Raw genomic sequence first — 16,647 nt, forward strand, 5'->3', positions numbered from 1 at the left:
AGGCTTCTGTCATCACCTAGAATTAATGCAAGTAGGTAGCCTGAGATTTTCAGCAGTGGGTGGCAGCGATGTGTGCAGAGTAGACGTTCAGGGAGCTGCAGGGCATGAATACACAGTGCTTCCTAAAAAGCAGGCCCCACCAAAGTTTCCTGAAAATACTTAAGCACCCCAAAAATTATCATTTTTGAAAATCCTCGTCTTAGAATTTTATTGTCCTCACACTGTGTCACTCTAAAGGAGCACTCGGAGGGAGCTCTGAAGGACCATCCCCTTTCTCCTGCTAGTGGAAACTTCTCCCATACACGGCCTCGCTGAAATTAGTCAAGTCACTTATAAGGTGATCAAAATGAACAGGAGAACCACAGTGTGGCTTGTTGCATTAAAGAAGCCACCACTATCAGTTTAAATAAGCAATTTCAGACGGTGTTTTATTTCAAACCCCTGGTTTCCTCCAGCAACCACTGCAAATTCCACTTGGCAGAAATCACCTCGCCATTCAAGCACGAGCCCAACCTCCCTGCCTTTCATTTGTCCTCGATGCAACCACCGCTGCCCTGTCACTCAGGCCATAGATTCTGCTTTCTTTGTATGCAGTCTTGCCATTAAAATGTATTGAGCAATCACAGTGTAGCCATAATGCATTTTTTGTCTTCCTTGCCCTCCAAAGACATTTGGAGGTGCAGTGAGTAGGGCTGGCTGTTCACTAAGGGTTACAGTTGCACTCAACAATGCCAAAACCTCAGAATTAAGAGGAAATCTTAGTTAGAAGCAACATGCAAAAATGAGGTAAGCTTAGAAAAGACCATCAAGAAGCTCTGCTGGAGAAGACCAACCTGTAACTACACTATCTGTATAGCTTTTTTTAATTAGCAAAGTATCTTCTCACGTTTCATTTTATTATACATAACATATCTGTAATATGCTAGTAGTTTTTAAAGGTGAACACACAGCCTCATCAATTTTTCATGCTTCCCATTTTTTTATATCATTCCAATGGAAGTTGTACTATGGGACAGAAAAGCAATCTTGGCAGACAGAGGAGAGGATGCTGTGACTTTTTACTAAATAGACTACACAGACACAGCACACACAGCAAGGTGTACAGCCTGTGTTTAACACACAGCAGTATGCAGCACCCACCGTCCTCCTTGGTGGGAATAGGGGGAGTTTTATGGCCATCTCACATGCTTAGTTCCTCTGATCTGGCAGAGGTTCGGCAGAGGTTCGTAGAGCTCACTGCATCCTGTACAGCTGCCTGCTTGTTTTCTTCAATGGACCATGGTTTTCTATTTTTCATACCAGTCAGGTGCAACCCAAATGTTTCATGGCAGGGGAGGTTATATTGTCATACATTAATGGTGAAAGCATTATTTCTGATATACGTAATGGAAAACTAAAAGGTCTGCAGTACGCTTGCATAGTGTCTGATGAGGAGTATGGGGCAGTATGGTGCTGTGATGAAGGAAAAGCCTAAAGCAATGAAAACACCTATTTCTTCGTAAGTACTGCTGCCACCATCACGTCATTACGCCACTAGATAGAGCAGCTGCTGTTGCTCTCGCTGGTAATCTCCTACTCAGTACATGCATAGTCAGCGTGGGTCTAATGACTGCTGTTTGTGCCCAGATCAGCAGCCACAGGCACTGGCATCAGTATGGATGACTGTTCGATGTTTGCTGTACTGTGCGCATCGTTAGGCAAAGCTCATCACTACCAAGGGAGAAACCCTCCAGGCCTGCCGGGTGGGCAGGGATCCTGTCCCAGATTCCTGGGACCAGCTTTCCATGGCAGGCACCCTGTGTCTAGAGAACACAGTCAGGATTTAGATCGTGAATGGCTTCATTTCTGTGAATAACCTTCTTTATCCTTTGGTAAGATAATAAAGTTTAGCAGCTTAAGATAGACTTACATTGCTGACGCTTTAGGTTTTTCCCCACAAAAAAAAAAGAAAAGAAAAGCAAGGAAAGGAAGCCGCTGCGCTCAGAGCTGTCAGCTGTACCGAAATGCAGCTCAGCTATCACTGCAGCACCATCTCCCCAGGCCCATCAGACTTGCTAAGTGCTATCTGCAGGTCTGCTCAGGAGCACTGAGAGTGGAAGCTTTTATTACTGTCAGGTCCCACTGAAAATAACTATAAAACATTTTGTAGCCCAGAAAAAAATGTAGGAATATGAATGAAATTAACTCTGTCTTGTCTAGTAATTATTTAGTAACCTTTAAGAATAAGAATTTCTCTCGGTATTCTCCTTCACTGTCCCCACAAAACCTTAATCAAATATTAATTAGTTAAATAACTGGTTTAGATTTACTGCTTTGTCCTGAAGGTCTAGGCAAATTCAGGCTTTGCTAGTTTTTGGGTCGTGTCCCCCCCCCCTACTTTGTACAGCCTGATTCAGTTCACACAGGGACAATAATACCATCAACCCTATCTTGAAAATATATTAAATAACTGTTAATTCGCCACACAGTAAGTTGTATTTTCATGTAAAACTAGTTTCATTTTTCTTACTGTTAATAAAGCCATTTAAAGCATCCTTCAGTAAGATACTGAAAACGGGTCTATAGAATGACTCTTCCTATAACACAAGTTATCTGTTGTCATGCTCGTGGAGAAGGAAAAACAATGCAGTGAAGCAAAATGCCTATTCAGGAGGAGTACACCCATAATTCAACAAGCAGAGTATCACCTTCACAAAGCACCCCCATCGGTCATTCTTTAGATGACTGTAAAGAATTAATAAACCTGTTTTTTTTCAGTGCAGCTTCAGCTTTTTAAGAAACAGTTACAGTCAGCGAGGCACCTTGCCACTATGCTGCAACCCTCTTGCTGCTCGGTGCCTGCAGACACATCCGTCTGGCTGATTTCATGCTTCTCTCTTCTCCCTCACTTCAGCAGACCACCAGACCGCAACCACAGGCACAGTGGGGAAATGTTCTTGTGATGTGGTTTCTGAAAGTTGGCTCAGTTTTTCTTCGCTTGGCAAAGGCTTATTCATTTCCATGCTCTGAGCCAATCCTGTTCCCAGTCAACGATAGCTGTGTGAATGCATTTGAGTGCTGAATTTGGCTTTTTGTGCTCAGCTGGTTTCACAATGACTTTTTCTGACTCAGCGCTCATTCTGGCAAATAAATTCAATTTTTAGTAAGTAGAGTTGCCACTTAGCAAGTCTTTTTATTAGTAAGTAAATCTATTCCTACTTCACTTTGACTTCGTTTTCTTTTTTTCTTAAATTAAAAATCAAACCCTCATTTCTAAGAGCTGTTTAGAGTCTGTACTAGATTAAATTTTCAGGTGTAAATAACATATTGTTCATCCGCAATAGATCTGATGCCTCCTGATGCCTGCCCGATGCCTCCTGTAGGTAGTTTAGAAGTTACTTATACGATAAGAACAGGCTTTCAAAAGCAAAAACCAAGCCTCATTTCTAACCACACCCTTTCCAGAATGCAGACATTAACAGTTGTACAAAGGCTACACCATAAAAATACTTGGGAGGTCCCTGGTCCAGCCCTGCCGCAGCAGCCTTAGCACTGAGGTCAGACTGGGCTGCTCCGCTGATGTTAAACAGAATGGGTCCCAAGGCAGATCCCCGTGGTACTCCACTGTCACCAGCCTCCAGGTAAACACGGTTCATTAATCACTGTCCTTTGAGACCATCCAACCGCTTTGTAACCAACTAGCTGTCCATCCATTCTGTAACGTCCCAACTTAGTTACAAGAACATTGCAGGAGACATTGTTGGAAGCCTTGCTAAAGTAAATGTCATCCACTGCCCTCCCTGGTCCTCAAAACTAGTTATTTTAACATAGATGTCAATCAGGTTGGTCAGGCATCATTATTCCCTGGAAAATCCATGCTGGCTGTTGCCAATCACTTCCTTCTTCATGTGCCCAGAAATGTCTTTCAAGAGGACTTGCTCCACGGTTTTCCCAGGGATTGGAGTGTGCTGGAGACTACTCTGTTGGTAGAAATTGTCCTAACTTCCATGTAAAATAAATTGTATCACATTTCCTTCTATGCTACTAGACAGATTTGAAATCTTCAGAGTGGATACAACATTTGGTTAGTCACTCAACTTCATTTCAAGTTGGTGTCCTCAGGAATCATTAAATTCCACTTCTTTCATGAGATCTTTTGTCCATGGTTTGACAGTGGAATTTAAGGCTTAGGCAATAAAATCGCACCAAAGCTGCTGAAATCTGTGAATATAGCTGAGGGAAGCTTTTTTTTTTCCTTCAGAAGACAAGTGGTGACCGTAATTTATTATCAAATCAATGCCTTTAGTTTCATTTATTAGAATTGTACATTTATTATATATATTAGAATTGCAAATTTATTTGCATATTTTTAGCTGTCTATATTAAACAAACCTGAGCTATCGTTTCAACTGTTAAACATGAAAAAGTTAGGAAATACTACCTTTAACATTGCTTTGTGTATTAAACTTGTGTTTGGGTTATATGCCCAATCCTAGTATACATGAGCGCCTACCGAGATGTTCGAAAGCTGGTTTTGCAGGAAAAGTTCACATAACATTTCCAAATTTCACCTCAGAAAATATATATATATATATTTTTTTTTTTAAGCGTGTGGCTTATCGCTTGCTCCTGTTATTTTTATCGTAAAACTCTGACAGGGACTGTCTTTCTGTTCTGTGTTTAGACAGCACCTGCTGCAATGCAGCCATGGTCAATGACTGAGGCTCCTGGCAATAGTGAAGGGGAAGGATATGTACCAGATAAGCATAGCTGCTAAGTTTTGAGACTCTTCTAGGTTGTGCGTCACTGCCCAAACTGATTTTGCCATAACTTTCTTTTCTTCTTTCCCTTCTCCATATTCATAAAACTTGCTATGATGAAATGGGGATTGTAATGACCTAGTCTGCCCATACTTGGGCCTGGGAGATAGTTAAGAAGAACATGGATTTTATTCTCTCCTCCTCCCTCTGTATACCATATTGCAGGGAAATACATGGATTTTGGAGGGGTCCTGCAGCAGATTTGGAGATAGATCTCAATCCACTGTTTTAACAGTGTATTTTGGCATCACACATGGATTGCATCAGAAAGAAAAGTGCTTTCTACTTTGGCTTCTGAATCAGCCCAGACACAGTGCTTCATGGTTTGTAAATATTTCAGCTTGCTGTCACAGTTTTTTCTTGTGGTGCATGGGTGAAAGGAGGGAAATGACAATATCAAGCATTGACACTTCACCAGAAGTTCACCAGAATTTAACAGAACAAAGAAATATTACATTAACTGTAAGTGCTCGTTCCTCTCAAAAATCAACCTGCAAATAATATGAGAAGAAAAATGTCTTATAGAAATAGCTGCAAGAATGTTAATAATGGAAAGTGTTAAAAAGCCAAGATATATCACCCCCACTTCCCTGGCTCTCCTTCTAGTGATAAAGGTAGGCAGCATCCCAATACTTTGTAGTTAGGAAGATTTAGTTGAGTTTCAATATAGTAAAAGGAGAGGAACTCTTAAATACGTGCCTGAAGGCTATCTACAGCTGGGCCATTAGCCAACACAAATAAGAAAGTGCTTCAGCAATATTCAACTGCATTCATTAAAGAAGAGCCTTTATTTGGCTTAAATTACAACAGGAATTTGATAAGAGATAGTTTATGAGCCAACAGGTTAAATTCAATGCTGAGAATAATCTTATTGAATCAAATTCAATGTGCATTTGCTCAACAACTTTTGAAACAAAATGGACAAAACTGCAAAAGATGCTGTTTTATAGCATCTTATTTATCAATACCTGACTTTTGTGAACACCAACAACCTCTGGATCACCAATTAAGAAGTACAATCAGCAAACATCTCTGCAGAAAATATTTTTTAACTCCAGACAAAAACTTTTTATTTTCCATTCAGTTTACAAGTCCACCCCTCCATTTTCTTCCCTGCGTAATCTGTTCATCATTTTTCTAGAAGATGGTTTTAAACAGGACACAGACAAAAAATCCCGCTTATCTATTTACCTTCTGCCTATGGGTAAACCAGCTGGTCTGATCATTCAAGTTGTTTAGCTTTTTCAATATCTCCTGCCTTTCACAGCCTTGAAGCAATTTTCTCCCTTGCATCTCCCTTGCACATTTCAGTGGTGTCTCCTTTTCTCCCTTACGTAAATTGCTGCAGGCCATTACACACACATTGTCAGACCCTTTGGACTGCAAGGAAGATGGTAATTTAGCTTCCTAGTTTGAAAGCCTTGTATTTATTAGGGACCTTTTCTCCAAATGTTGGTTCTCAAAGCCACATCCAAACCTAAAGCTACGACTGAAGAGATATCCAGCAGGGATCTTGATGAGCAGATTAAACAAACAAAAGAATAAAACTCCTCACTAAAGTAATGAGACTGCTAAGTAGGCTTCTTACTCTCAGACGAATTTCATAAATGAAGTTTTCCTAAACTAAGGAAGACAAATTGCTAATGAGGAAAATAAAGAAGGAACCTTCCTCCACCTTCATAAGACATGATCTAGCACTTCATGTTCTGCCCACTGTTCTTATGAAGCCATCACAGAAAGCTTGGGGACGTGGCAAAAAGATATATCAAAGAAAAATCAGAGATGTCAATTGCTAAAAAGTTTTAAACCAGTAATAGGGTAGAGTGACAAAGAAAGATTTTAGGATCTCTTTTCTTAGCCTGACAATCTGGTGATCAAAGGTTTTTACTCAGGCTGGTGGACTGTCACAAGTGTGGCCCTCCAGGGATCAATACCGCATCTGATGCTGTTCAACACCTTCATAAGTGGCGTTGAAAACACCCTCACCAAGCTCGCTCATGACACTAAACTGGGTGGTGAGGTGGACATGTCAGAAGGGCGAGCCATCTTACAGAGAGACCTTGACAGGCTGGAAGAGTGGACAGGCAAGAACTGCATGGAGTTTAACAAAGACAAGTGCAGGGCCCCGCACCTGGGACAACATAACCAAAGAGTCCAGTACAGGCTAGGATCTGTGTGGCGGGGCAGCAGTCTTGCTGAAAGGGACCTGGGGATCCTGGTGTCCTACAAGCTGGACATGAGTCAGCAGTGCATTGCTGCAACAACAAAGGCAAATCAGATCCTGGGCTGCATCCACAAGGACATTATTAGCAGAGATAGGATGCGATCATCCCACTCTACTCAGCACTTGTCAGGCCGCACCTGGAGTACTGTGTCTACATGCACAGACTGGAGGGGGTCCAAAGGAGGGCCACAAAGATTACCCAATGGCTGGAGAACCTGCCCTATGAGGAAAGGCTGAAGGAGTTAGGTCTTTCCTCCTTGGAGAAGGCTTAGAGGGGACCTGATCAAGGTTTTCTAGTACTTAGAGGGTGGCTACAAAGAGGATGGAGGCTCTCTTTTCACAAGGAGAGGACAAAGGTCAAGAGGTACAAGTTGTACCAGGAGAGGTTTCATCTTGGTATAAGAAAGAAATTTTTTTACAGTCATTCACTGGAATAACTTCCCCAGGGAATTAATGCAGTACCCACCACTGGAGGTTTTCAAGACATTACTGGAGAGGGTGTAGATAAGCTCCCTTTTCCATGAAAGGCTGGACCAGATGATCTTTTGAGGTGTCTTCCAACTTGGGCTGTTCCATTATTCTGTGATCCAAACTACACTAAGGGTTTTGTCAACATTTGGAAATGCATTTTTGATTAAGACAATGTCCACACAATCTTCTTATTAACACACAGCATCCTCCAGGGGAGGATTATCAGCTTCTCCTCATGAGAATGAAAGGCCAAATTCATCCTCAAACAAACCTACATGGAAACGTTAGGCCAAGTGTTCCCCTGTCTAATAGGTTCCATAGTGTTGCTTTCTCACCCAGTGTACGGCAACAACGGCAGAGGTTGTTTGGTGTCATTTCTCAATTTCCAATGATAAAGGTCTCAACATATCTTAAAGAAAGACAGTGGGTTGGTTGGGTTTTTTTTGTTGTTTTTTTTTTTTGTTTGTTTGTTTTGTTTTTGTTTTTTTGTTTTAAATGTAAGACCTGCAGAAATCCCATCCAAGCCTGAAACTGAGAAGCAGATGGGACAGTTCACCATTTGCTTGCCTGAATGAGATAATCAAACATTTTGGAGAGATATCTGATGTTAATCTCCTTTGTCTCATCCTCTTTACAATTCTCTTGGAATCTAAATCAGATATGATAAATTATTTGAGGATTTGGTTTTGACATGAATGATTGTGTCTTCTGTCCTGGCTCCAGTTCACAGTCAGCGCTGAACATACAGCTTATCTGCTGCACATTACCATTCTTTAACTGTGTGACTTCCGGGTGTCTAAAATAGCAAAATTATCATTGTTGCAGCCACCCCTTTTCTCCTTGACAAAGGATCATACTGATTTTTTTTTCTAAACTAAATTACTTTGCACATATAAGTTGGCAGAGATACAGAAGAAGAAAAATTCCACAGTTGAGAAATCATAATAAAATGAGAAAAAAGGATTATAAATATCAGCCAACAAAACATAATTTGTGGGTCAACTTCATAAATTTTGTACTATCTTTACTAGACATAATTTTAAAGCCCAGATGCAGCACATGACACACAAGTATTTAAAACCATACGAGATTCTAGTTAATAGGAAGAAACAAAAGATCCCAGAGGGTATTCTGATTTAGTCTTAAAGGCTGGGAAAATTGCAAAATTGCATCTCAAGGTCAGAAGGAACTGGCAAAAAACATTTAGAGAGATCTTCCTGTGAAAGTAAAGCCAAGAACTCATGAATACCCAGGTGTGCATAGTTAGGAGATATATGTCAAGAAGAAAATTAGGAGCTCCAAGCTTTGCAAAGTAATTTCTTTAATAGTTCATTAAAAACATTAATGTAAGATGTCCACCTTCTTGCACCAATTTACGAGTCAAATGTTGAGATTTGAATGGGACAACTTGACTAATAGGTTTAGAGTTTCAAAAGTAATATCAATAAGCAGAAAACCATTGCCAAATGAAGAAGAGGTTCAATGAAGAGTAACATAAAAGGTCAGAAGGCTGGGACTAATTACAAGCTACAATTAAAAGCGCTAAATACATCAAACTTAGAAAAGGGTTGACTAAGGGATAATGTAAGCAGTCACAGATTTTCTAAAAAAATGTCAATCTTGACATGATATGGATAAAGTAATGCTGGCATAATTTGGCTAAATACCAATAAAAAGTGAGAATGAGTGTTTTCTGGTTTTCTCGATGAAAAAAAAAAAGAGGAAGTTGCATAGCCTGAGAATATTTGGTACATGAGGTATTATTGTAAAAGTGCAGATGGATCGTACAAATCAGTTGGCCACTGCCCTTATAGAGACAAAAAAAAAGAAAACGCTTTTCTTTGTGAAAAAGAAGAGAAAATTCTTAATATTAACATGACTGAAAAGGTAATTACATTTCAAATAGCTCAAGACATGAGTCAAGAAAGAGCTCCTCACTGTTGCTGTAGTTACCACTGACTGTAACAGCAAGCATTTTAGGGAATTGAGGTGAGCCGTGGTGTTCCTGTGGCTTGCTGGATAGGGTTGCTACAGAAAGACATTCTGACCGACACAACCCATCCTGTGGTCTCATGGCCTTTATCCAAATCTCTCCAAAGTCATCAGGAGTCTTTCCACTGACTTAAATAGACTCTGACGTTCTCTCACAGTGAAATGAACTTATGGCTCACACTCAAAGTTCAGGAAAGCTCAGAGGACAAGGTCCTGACATTTCTATGCCTAACAAGGGGGAAAAAGAAAAGATATAGTGGTAAGGGAGGAGGCCAAGCAGGCCGTGTAAAGAAGAATAGCAACTTTAGGGCTCTCTCCCCTGAGGCATGTCTAAGGGACATGCTGGAGCTCTGCTCCAAACTGACAAGGAAGGAAGCCGGGTCAAGGAAAAGGGAGGAAGAAAAGCCTGGCACAGCAGAGGGCAATGCCGGACACAGCTGGCAGCCCTTCCACAGAGCTCTGACAAGAGCTGCAGGAATTTAAGATCCTCCAAGTACCTTATGAATCAATCCCACTTTCCTATTCCATTACAAATTCAAGCAAAACTGAAAGCAAAAAAAAAGCAGAGGAGACAAAGAGGAAAGGCTTTGCTTTGTTGGCAAGAGGAAGGAAGTAGGCTAATTACGAGGAAAAAAAAATAACACAAATCACAGTCGTATAAATGCAGTGTCTTGTATTCTGCTACTACAGTAGCATATGCTGTGAACTGCAAGGCTGTTAGGAATCCAAAACTTCTCTGAAGCACATAAAGACTGGAAAAACTGGGAAACGTATATGGCAATAAATGAGGGGGAAGAAAAATACATTCTCATGTTTGATCTTTTTCGGTAGATAGTGACATTTAGTTCTTTTTCTCATCCAAGCACTGAAAGCAGTAACCGCTAGGTGTCAGAGAGAGATGTATTCCTGAATCTGTTTTAATCAGACGTAATACTGAATCAGAACATAGAGAATGAGAAATGGTGTGGTGGCAAGTGGTGTGCACCCAGTGGGCAGTCAAAAGGAGGACAGTCCCCTCCTTCCCTTTGTCGCTATCTTGGGTGACACACACTCAGCTATTCACAACCAACCACCCAGAAGAGTCCCCCTCAGACCGTCCACTTTGTTTGCCCCCAACAAATGCCACTGACTGCATGTGGTGGAAACGAAAATCTAGAGCATGTCACACATTCTGTCCTCCTATTCAGTTTTAGGGATTTTAATGTCATTCTGTCATGGGGCTTGTGCCTCACAGAGGTGGAGATACAAGCCTGCAACTGATTCTGCCACTGAAAAATCACAAATAACATGCCACAGGCCCTCAAACATATTGTACTACTGAAGGGACAGACTACAAGCATTTTCAGTTAGCCCACTAATATTTATTCTTCCTCTTCAGTGGGATACAGAGGTTTAACTTAAATTTCTTTTTCCCAAATTTATCTACCTACCTATTATATTAGATGGGAGACAAACCTAAACAGAGGGACAGTTTCCATTCCTAAACCAAGCAAATCAAACAGAAAGTGAAAAGCAAAAAGCAACCAAAGTTATTAATGAAGGCCAATTTTGTTAACTTGAGTTAATTATGAATAGCTATTGTACACAGCCATAAGTATACGTGTACATATTGATAAGTTAACATTGAAGAGAAGGTTTTTGCTCAGAAAAAACCCTTTCTGGTTAAAGTGCAGGATCCATAATCAGAAAAGATGATTAAATAAGGGCATGGAATAAATGGTCCTATTTTACTCAGGAGATTCCACCTGCATGGATGAAGCAGAATGGTTGGCCTTAGAAAGGAATTATGAGAAGAGATGGGAAGAAACAGAACATCCACATCAGAAAACTGGTGACATCCATAAGAATAAGCTTGCATTAACAATGTTTTAACCTAAGACTGCACAGAGAGAGCCTTAAAATTTGTCTTCCTGGGAGGTGGCAAGCCTTGGCAGTCACAGACCAACTCTGTAGCTACTGCTGAGGGGACAGTCCCTCATCCGGACATGTGCCATGTTCCATGTGGCAGGTGCTGCTCAGGGCTTTCACCAGCAGTGAGTACAGTGGAAGGGTTCTGCCTCCCTCCCCTGCCAGCCAGTCCAAGCACAAATATTTATTCAGATGGGATAAACAGCAGAAACAATTTTTGGAAGAAATAGAAATTCAGTTTATTAGGACTGTGGAAACACAGTGCCAGACATTTAAAAGTATAATCAAGCCACTTAACTCCAGCCATAACATTTAGATTCTATTTAATCCTAATGTATTTTTCTAACTGATTTTTGATGTATCAGCCTTTTAAAAATCTTTACGTAAACTGTTCTTTGGATTTATATGCAAATACTGTCCTTTGTAAACCTTAACGTTGGCATATATTCCTACTACAGTTTACAAGTAGCCTAACTATTTACCTTTCAGATTATTCCTAGATCTTTTGATGGTAAATAGCATCCAAAGAGAGGAAAGTGCTACCTTTTGGTACATCCCTAAAATAAACAGGCTTGGGGACCACAGAAGTCCCTCTGCTCACGTGCTGACAACGAGGCTAATCTGAACAAGATGGGTTAGCTTGATTTTGTTCAGATTATTTGCTTATCATATGCAATAAAAACAGTTTGGGAAATTATCTGCATTATAAATGAGCTACTTCAAAGACTACTAGAGTGCATAAGAAGTCATTTCACCTTTTGATGTTCCTAGTTGTTGGCCAAAATGGTACTCTTGACTGCAACTGAATTAAGATACCTGAATAGCACCAAATTCAAAACAAGCAACAAAGCAATTTTGTAAAGACCTGCTAAGCTTCCCTACCAGGTCAAGTGCATTCAGGAAGAGGTATGACTAGGAAATGGACTGTGGACATCTTTCTGCTAACGAAAGAAGGAATTCCTATTCCCTTCTGTCCTATGAAAAAGGAAAGAACCCTTCATCTTCTTATGTGCCATGTGTTGCTCCTACAGTAATGGATGCTTCTTAAACTCTGGCCATATTAGAGACTTGCTTTTACTTACTGTCATGGAAGTTTCCACACTTACTTAATTTCCGTTGCGCTACAGATACCTTCATCCCTGTCTAGTAGCCTGGAGTGATCAAAAAATGTCAGCAAGACTACAGAAAACAAAAGTCACAGTCCGAGTTAACAGTGAGCAGTTTGGGCGTATCTATAGACTTACACATAGGAAAAGGGCCCAGAGATGGCCAGTTAGAGCAAGAAGTCCCTAACCTCACCTTTTAAGAGGAAGAGAGATTCATATTTCAGCTTGTGTCACCTCAGATTTCCAAGAGATCTTCCCACACCCTATATTGCAGGTGACAGCCAAAGCTGTCATTTCACTGTAACGTCTGTAATATTCATGCTGTATTTCGGTGCAGCGCATAAGTAAGTGCTCATATGGAGGCCATCAGAGCCACTCAGCTTCATTTATGTATTTCTTATTGTAAGGATTCACAAAACACTCCCTCTGAGTAAAACCCTCTGCTTAACATACAGAAACATATAAAATCCCTCCAACAACACATTGCTGTATTATACACAATACTGTAACTCTAACATCAACTCACACCATTTTCAGTCAGTACATCCTATATAAACACCCTCAAACAATGCACTTGAAATGAAAACATACAGGATAAGACATAATGAAATAATATGCTATGTATCTATATACTATAACATAACGTAAAGACAAAGCACTATTTTCTCTTTCTCATCAGCAAATTAAGTCTTGTTTAAATAGGCACTAAAAATATTTAGGATTTAAGGAGTCAGATGTTTTACAGAGTTAAGATAAAGCTCTACACAATAACAAAAAAGCTAGCAAACATAACAAGGTTTACCTGGGGAGACTTTTAGCTCATTCCCACATATGGTCTTTAAATCTACTTTGTCCCTTGGTGGTGCAGAAGCAAATTAGCAACATGGGGAAAGTACTAGGGAAAACAGAAGGTGTACATTAATTTCACACCTAATTATTAATTAATTTGCTCAGGCTCTGCTGGAATAATCAGCACTTGAACAGCTTCACTTGTTCCCAATGAGCTGCTGCGGTGCCTCTGTTTAAAATTCCAGGGGGGGGTCACAGTTGCAGCAGGCTGAATAGTAATGATTGCAGGGAGTGTGAGTCTGGAATTCCTTCTGTGGGACCTGCACAACGTGCTTTTATAGTACTAAGCATGACAAGCACTAGGGTAAATAACGTGATTTCTTTCTGACAATAGCATAAAAGCAAAGAGAAGGAGGATTCAGGTGAAGTGGCTCCATTGGTCTTGTGTTGCTGTTAAATAGCTAAGGGTGTTAAGACAAAGCCAGTATTATTGACATTGGAAAAATCATCCAGGACAAATCTCTCTGCATAATGTATTATGAACCAAGGCTTTGGTGCTCTGATACAAGCAATATGTAGTGTTGGGAGATGACAGTTTTTTTCTAACTTATTTAATAACACACAAAAATCTTTGACAGACAGATGATGTAAAAGGCTGGCTGAAGTTTTCCTACAGGCTTCTCTTTCAGATAAAACTTCTAAAATACAGCACATATAAGCAGTTCTTTCTACATTTGATCCAGATTGCCTTCCACTCCCTTCTGTACCCCATGTAGGTTGTAATTTGCTACAACATCTGTCTGATAAAAAGCCTTCCATTTATACAAAATAAGTGCCAGCTTGAAAAAAAGCATTATGCTTATATAAAGATACAACACATCTTCTACATCCTATCCTTATTATGTTATATATAACATAAATATAAGGTATCAGAAATTGGTACAAGAACTGTCATGGACCTCTAGAGAATTGAATAAAGAAAGAGACCCACGTCAAAAAAAGGAAAACATTTAGGACTAGACTCAGAAGGAACTCTGGTATAAACAGCACTTGGTAAACTTCATAGCCCAAACTGAAAATTAGGATGCGTCCTCCTGTTTAGCTCTGAAGATCCCGAAATGCTTGCGCACCTCTTTCTGCTTCAGCCTCACAGGGCTCACTGATGCTGTCTACCTCAGCCCTAGAAACTGGGAACTCAACACAAATCCTCTCCTAGGAGAGTTTTATGGTTGGTGAGGATTACACTAGGCCGAGCAGGACTTTCCTTTTCTCCTGCTGAGAATTTGTGAAGGAGGTCAGGATCTGCCAAAGAGGGAAGGAAAGCCAACAAGGGGGAGCTTGGCTCTGCAGAGCCACTAGGACATTTGGGTAGGAGTGAGATGATAGGACTGTCTCTACTGTCAGGAATGAGCATGCACTTTATATCAGTCACTGGACTAAAGAGTAATAAAAGGAAAAGTACTGACACTCTTACATCAGTACTTAACCACAACGCTACGGTCAAGCTCCATGCCTGTATGTGCTTTTCAGTTGCAGGAATTTAGCATTGCTTTGGGAAACTTCCTTCCCCTCCCTGTGACGCTCATGTTACAGACTGCTGATAAGGACTTTGCTGACAGAGGAAGGTTTGGCGTCCCTCAGGCTGGAGGATGCCTAATATGCAGATCTACCACTGCTAATCTCTGCTCAGAGAGGTAGGGCACACTCTGAAAAAACCCCGGGAGCTTTGCCTAGTGTTGTGTTTTAATCCCAGCTGGCAACTAGGACCATGCAGCTGATCACTCACTGCCCCCACACCCCCAGCAGGGTAGGGAGAAGAGGTAGAAAAGGAGGTGTGTGTGTGTGGGGTAACTCATGGGTTGAGATAAAGACACTTTAATAGAACAGTAATGGAGGAGAAAAAAAATAATAATGGTAAAATAATATTAAAAAAAAAAGACATGCGAGACAATTTGCGCTCATCACCCGATGATCGATTGGCTAGCCCGTCCCGAGCAGTGATTGCGGTATCCTGCCCTCCTGGGCCAACCCCCATTTACATACTGAGCATGATGTCTATAGTATGGAATATTCCTTTGGCCAGTTTGTCCTGGCTATGCTCCCTCTCAGCTTCGACGGGAAGCTGAAAAAGTCCTTGGCTAACGTAAACATTACTTAGCAACAACTAAAACAATATGCGTTATCAATATTATTCTCATACTTAATCCAAAACACAGCAGCTACTAGGAAGAAAAATAACTCTGTCCCAGCTGAAACCAGGGCACCTACCTTATTCAAGCAGCTTTGATGGGCATTTACTCTCAGGAGAGAATATGGATTCCAGATACCAAACACAGAGAGAGGCACACACCTGCAGCCTTGAATGAGGCGCCAAAGCTCCAGAGCAGGATTTGAGGGACAGTCCTGCATCTTCCCTGTTCAGTATGTTGGGGGAAGGCAAAAAAAAACCTAGTAAGAATGAGCTGTGGGCCTTGGGACACTGAACCTTCCCACGCACTGCTTAAAAAATGCTATTTTAATGGTCCCTTTTGGATATCAGGTCCCATTCTGGAATCAAGTCCACAAAATGAGAGCCATGCAGGATATTTCTGTAAGTAATTACAGTCATCTGCAAAGGATAGCTCATCTCAGTAAGCTTAGCTAGGTATTTCAGTCTCTGATGGATAGGAATTGGAGCGTCCTGGTTAAAATGCAAACAATTCTACATATGGGTAAATAAGAGAAAGAATAAATGGTTCAGTTCTGCAAAGTGAGATTCTTGGCATCCGTTGCCTTCAGAAACAACTGAGAATGTGCAACAACCCTCAGGACTGATCTTCAAGTAACCTCTGAGGCAAAGCATTACAAACATAAGCTAATTTTAAAAATCAGGTGTAAAAATAATAAAATTCTAGCAGTGCTTATTTACTGTTTTATACCAAGATCTATGTTTGTATAAAATGTCATGAAAATTGCACCTAATTTACCATGGGTTATTTCTTGAATAAAAAGTAGGAAGAAAGGGAATAATAATTTCTCTATATTTTTGTATTATTTTCATCACAGTAGGTAACCTACCTGTAATAAAAAAAAAATGCAGCAACTCTGTTTTGTAATGCTATGTTCATTGTATTGAGTTATATGCAACATAATACACATCAATACCATATGGTGCATAAGCAGTAAAATAAAGAGTATGAAACACAATGGCATTACACTTATTTAGTGCTATAAACACTATAAAGCATCAGAGCAGCTAGCAAAATTATGCTGAAAACTAAGCAAGAATGTATTTTTAAAGTTTTTTTGAGGACTTTGCCAAGAACTACTCAGCTTTGAGTATAACCTCCTTAAAACTGGGTTCAAATCTTCCAGTGGT

The sequence above is a fragment of the Vanellus vanellus genome (genome assembly GCF_965231255.1).
Source record: "Vanellus vanellus genome assembly, chromosome: 3".
Lineage (NCBI taxonomy): Eukaryota > Metazoa > Chordata > Aves > Charadriiformes > Charadriidae > Vanellus > Vanellus vanellus.